Below are 6082 nucleotides of genomic sequence, written 5' to 3' on the forward strand. Positions count from 1 at the left end.
TTTCCCAGGAGCAGAGAGAGCGGCTCCTCTTGTGCAGCTTCTGACTTTTAAAGCAACATCTCAGAGCTGCTGGTGATTAGCCACAACCACCTCAATCACCTGGAGTGGCTGAGCAGAGTAGGGACCAAGCCCTACACTCCAAACTGCAGCAGCCAGGTCTTCCAGACCAGGTTTTGGCTCTCTAGATAGTGTAGGACAGAAACCTAGGGGAAACATACACACCATTTAACACTTTACCCCTGGTCCTGTGACAGTAGGTGCAATTTTTCAATCTTTGATGAATTGGATTCTCAGTAATCAGTTGTGTCTGCTGTCCAATACATATACTAACCCAATTTAAAACAGCTTCCTGATAATTGTATATTCTGTGGCCACAGTTATACCTACATACACTCACCGGCCACTTTATTAGGTACACCTGTCCAACTGCTCGTTAACACTTAATTTCTAATCAGCCAATCACATGGCGGCAACTCAGTGCGTTTAGGCATGTAGACATGGTCAAGACAATCTCCTGCAGTTCAAACCGAGCATCAGTATGGGGAAGAAAGGTGATTTGAGTGCCTTTGAACGTGGCATGGTTGTTGGTGCCAGAAGGGCTGGTCTGAGTATTTCAGAAACTGCTGATCTACTGGGATTTTCACACACAACCATCTCTAGGGTTTACAGAGAATGGTCAGAAAAAAAAAAACATCCAGTGAGCGGCAGTTCTGTGGGCGGAAATGCCTTGTTGATGCCAGTGGTCAGAGGAGAATGGGCAGACTGGTTCGAGCTGAAAGGCAACAGTGACTCAAATCGACACCCGTTACAACCAAGGTAGGCAGAAGAGCATCTCTGAACGCACAGTACGTCGAACTTTGAGGCAGATGGGCTACAGCAGCAGAAGAGCACACCGGGTGCCAATCCTTTCAGCTAAGAACAGGAAACTGAGGCTACAATTTGCACAAGCTCATCGAAATTGGACAGTAGAAGATTGGAAAAACGTTGCCTGGTCTGATGAGTCTCAATTTCTGCTACGACATTCGGATGGTAGGGTCAGAATTTGGCGTCAACAACATGAAAGCATGGATCCACCCTGCCTTGTATCAAGGGTTCAGGCTGGTGGTGGTGGTGTCATGGTGTGGGGAGTATTTTCTTGGCACTCTTTGGGCCCCTTGGTACCAATTGAGCGTCGTTGCAACGCCACAGCCTACCTGAGTATTGTTGCTGACCATGTCCATCCCTTTATGACCACAATGTACCCAACATCTGATGGGTACTTTCAGCAGGATAATGCGCCATGTCATAAAGCTGGAATCATCTCAGACTGGTTTCTTGAACATGACAATGAGTTCACTGTACTCAAATGGCCTCCACAGTCACCAGATCTCAATCCAATAGAGCATCTTTGGGATGTGGTGGAACGGGAGATTCGCATCATGGATGTGCAGCCGACAAAACTGCGGCAACTGTGTGATGCCATCATGTCAATATGGACCAAAATCTCTGAGGAATGCTTCCAGCACCTGGTTGAATCTATGCCACAAAGAATTGAGGCAGTTCTGAGGGCAAAAGGGGGTCCAACCCGTTACTAGCATGGTGTACCTAATAAAGTGGCCGGTGAGTGTATATACTATGTACTTCAAACTTAATAGATAGGTCTGCACTATTGGCATATGTTCTTCTGCCTAAATAGCTAATGCATTTAGCATATTTAGCATCTTGACTCGTGTGCTTTGTGTCAGTCTATACGGTGCTCAAGGCTGTTGCATGTGTGAGAAGCAGAAGCACTGCAGTCAGCAGCCTTCCCTATCTCATTCTTCCCCTGCAATGCCTCAGGGCGCGTTTACATGTTGCGTTTTGGCCTGCGTTTTCATTGCATTTGAAATGCATTACAACAGATGATGAGAGGTGATTTGCCTGATTACATAATTGTTAACATTTCAGTTTACAAAATGCATTGTAAACACGATGTTAGCACATGTGTAAACAATGCGTCAACGCGTGCATTTTGTCATTGCATGCGTTAGCATTACATTAACAAACATAAACAGTAATGTAATTAGGCAAATCACCTCTCCTCAGCTGTCGTAATGCATTTTAAACACAATGAAAACGCAGCCCAAAATGCAACGTGTGAACACGCCCTCGGGTAGACTGCCCCACCCACACATTGATGATACAGAAAGAAACTAAGGCCCTGGTCAGACGTTCCGCCATCGTCGTATTCATATGCGATCGCATGCAATTCTTTGGAAACGCATATATACGATCAGGCTGAGGCCCGTCACCTGTGCGCTAGCGTTGCATTATGAACATGACGCTACAGAATGTGTGACTGCGGCCTAAGTATTATCTATAGCATGGTTACTCAAGCCTCAAACTGCAATTCACACTGGGCCCTCACCAAACAAAAAATACCATTCTGCAACAAAGGATAAAAAAATGTAATTGATTGTAAATCAAACCCTTCCACTTATAAAAAAGTGGCTAGCACATGGAGAGCTGTGCGGCTATCCAAAGAAATGGCTCCCCACACCATGACTGACTTAAATTAGTTGCAGGCAGCAGAACTTTCTCCACAGAGCTTCAGTGTGAACCTGCTTTCCTCCCTGAAGAGCATCAGACACCAATGTTGAAGCTGCCAATATTAATGTTCTCTGGCAAATGCCAATCATACAGCATGACTTGCAGATGTTGGGACTTCATACCACCTTCATGGAGTCCGTTTCTAGTTTGTGCAGACATATATACATTAGTGGCCTGCTTGAGTTATTGCACACAGGTGGCTGGGAGGAGTGACATCAATAGCGTAATAATTCGTGAAAAGGTCTCAAGGCACAAGGTGTTCCGAGGTCACCAAGTACCCCTTTTTCAAGTGAGAAGAGACCGAAAACTGGGGGCAGTGAGATTAATCTCACTGATATCAGCCACATTTAAGGTGAGAGGAACCCAAATCTCAGTTCTTACCAACCTGTATACATTTGTGTGGTCTGCATGCTAGCTAACCTGCCAGTCCTGACCACACCAGCAGACCCAAGCTTCCTCGTCTTGACTTTTAGCCAGATGAGGAACCAGTAGGGCTCTGAACTTTTCACTTATGTAAGTCCTTAGTTGGTTAAATTAATTAATTAATTAATTTATAATGGTGGTATTGTGGACAGGTGTGTCTAGTCAATACCAAGCACTTAGTGAATGGCAGTGACAAGCCCCCACTGCTTGAATGGATGCAATCAGTTTGTACGTTAAGGCTCTGCCCTATTTTTAAAATCTGACCTCTTCCTGTGGTAATAACTTTTCAACACTTTAACTTATCCTTGTAATTTTGAGATTGTTTTCTCATGACACATTGCAGTTTATTTTAGTAGTATCATTTCACTGATCAGTTAGTTTTGTGAGGGGTAAAACTTCAATACTTTATTTTTGGTGACCAATTTAGTGTGGAAGTGCCCTTTAGAGGCTTATGTACTATAAACCCCAACAAGTACCACCATTTTATCAACTTAACATCTCATGCCACTTAAGACAAACACCCCAAATATTATTTTGTGGGTTGTCCCGAGTATGGCAATACCCCATATGTGGTGATAATCCACAGGCTGGACACACAGCAGGACTGAGAAGGAAAGGTGCAAAATTTACCTTTGGAGCTCCGTTTTCACTGGTTCGAATTTGGAGTGCCATGTCATTTTAGCAGAGCCACTGAGGTACCAGTACAATAGAACCCCCCTAAAAAGTGACCCCATTTTGGAAAGGGCACCCCTCAAAGAATGTATCTGGTGTTGTATGAGGATTTTAACCCCTGAGATGCTGGCTCAAATGTAAAACAAATTGATAGGGGCAGTGTAAACATTGTATCGTTTTCTCAAATGTGCCAAACACCCCAAAAATCATTCTGTGGGTTATTAGGGGTAACAAGCAAATACCCCGTATGTGGTCATAATCTACAGGCTGGGCACAGGGCATGGTTCAGAAGGGAACGTGCGGCATGATGTATAAACTATGGAGAGTGCATCAGGGTAAATCGTCCAGTGAATTAAAAAATTATCCAGGGAGGTGTGATAGATTCATACAAAATCCTGTTTTCTCAGGGCATATGTCACGCTGGTATATAAATTCCCTCCTTATGCGCCTTTTGGAGAACACCTTGAATTTTTTTGATTCCTTCCCTTGCTGGCAGTTTGGGAAACTCCTGGAAAGTGCTGCCCTGTTATAATACGTATGGCCTCGCTCCAGAAGTATTGGTATTCCTTCCTTCCTGTTCTCCAAAAATCAAATGCTTGACTGCACCTCTTGAAAATCTAGGAAAGTTCCCCCCTGGCCAGTACATCGATGTAGCACGTAAGCATTATACAGTCCTATCTGCATGATGTGCACGGCCAGCTTCTTGTTCCACACCCTCGACTTCTGCATGGCGTTGTATGGTCTGACAAGTCAACACCTCCCATGTACTTATTCTAGTCCAATATACAGTCAGGCTTGGGTCCTCTGTGCTGGTACCTGTTTTAACAATGTATTAACATTGGGCTCTCTCTTGTCCTTGTACTTCACACACAAAACAGATTTGGCCGGCTCTCAAGCCTTCTAAGTTTTTTCCTGTAACAGCGATGTCGGGAGACCTCTCTGATTTTTTTCTACAGAGCCGCATGCCGCAGGTTTTCTGGAAGCGATGCACTTGAAAGTGCTGGTGTAAAAATTGTCATGGTAGAGGTGGTAGCCTTGGTCCAGTAGTGGTTGCAACAAATCCCACACTACTTTTCCAGCAATTCCAAGGAAGCAGGCAGAGGGGGGTAAATCTGGGGGCACTATTCTAGAGTACTCCCCAGCATATACCTCAACTTATATGTGCAGCCTGATATACTCTCACACAGCTTATACATCTTCACGCCATACCTTGCCCTCTTAATTTGCTGGTACTGGCAAAAATATAGTCTTGCGTTAAAATGTACCAGGGACTCGTCAATAGATATGTGCCTCTCGGAGGTATACACTTAAATTATCTATGATGGGCCTGACCTTATATAGACAAATATATCTGGGGTTCATCACTGGGGCACTTTGTATTGTTGGCATAATGTAAAAACTTATGGATGGCTTCACAGCGCATCCTGCTCATTGCCATGCAAAACAGTATGTCTGTGCTCCAATGGTCTTGGATTGTAGTCTTTTTTTTTTTTTTTTACCAGTCCCATAAGCAGTACTATGCCCCAATATTTCTCAATCTCTGCTGCACTGACAGGGTCCACCTTTGGGGTTTTGTGTAAAAAGAATTGGGGCTTTCTGCAATATGTAGTGCAGCATACTACTACGCACTTAAAAAAGTGAATTAGTCTTACCGGTAATTCCATTTCCTTTAGTCCACCATGACGGCCCCACCTGGAGGATGACCCCTTGACCTCTGTGGGGACAGGAAGCAGAGAAGTTAAAGGCCCCACCCCGGCATCCATACTCCAGTGTCTACCAAATAACTACACCGGCTTGGATGCAACCCGATTTATTGCCTGTTATTATGCACAAACAATTAAATCAAGCAAGATTTTAAATAAATTAAATCACATAACCTAGGGTGGGAAAAATATATGGGCCGTCATGGTGGACTAAAGGAAATGGAATTACCGGTAAGACTAATTCACTTTTTCCCTTACGTCCCCATGACGGCCCCACCTGGAGATATACCAGATGAATTATTTTTTAGGGAGGGACTACGGCCTGTAGTATCTTTCTCCCAAAGGAAAGGTCCATGTTATTCAGAATGTCCAGCCTGTAATGTCTAGCGAAGGTAAGTGAAGAAGACCAGGTAGCCGCTTTACATATCTGTTCAATTGTGGCTCCTCTTCTTTCAGCCCAGGAGGTAGCCATCGCTCTTGTGGTATGGGCTTTTACGGTATCTGGTGCCGCCTTATTTAGAGACTCATAAGCCTCTTTGAGGACGGTTTTGATCCATCTGGATAATGATGCTTTTGAGGCCTTTCTCCCTTTGTTCTTCCCTTGGAATTGGAGAAGAATGTTAGAGTCTTTACGCCAGACCTTAGAGACTTCTATGTACCTGAGTACTGTTCTCCTTACATCCAGGGAATGCCAGGTGATTTCCTTAGCTGATCTT

The sequence above is a fragment of the Engystomops pustulosus genome, chromosome 1 (genome assembly GCF_040894005.1).
Source record: "Engystomops pustulosus chromosome 1, aEngPut4.maternal, whole genome shotgun sequence".
In the NCBI taxonomy this organism is placed as follows: domain Eukaryota; kingdom Metazoa; phylum Chordata; class Amphibia; order Anura; family Leptodactylidae; genus Engystomops; species Engystomops pustulosus.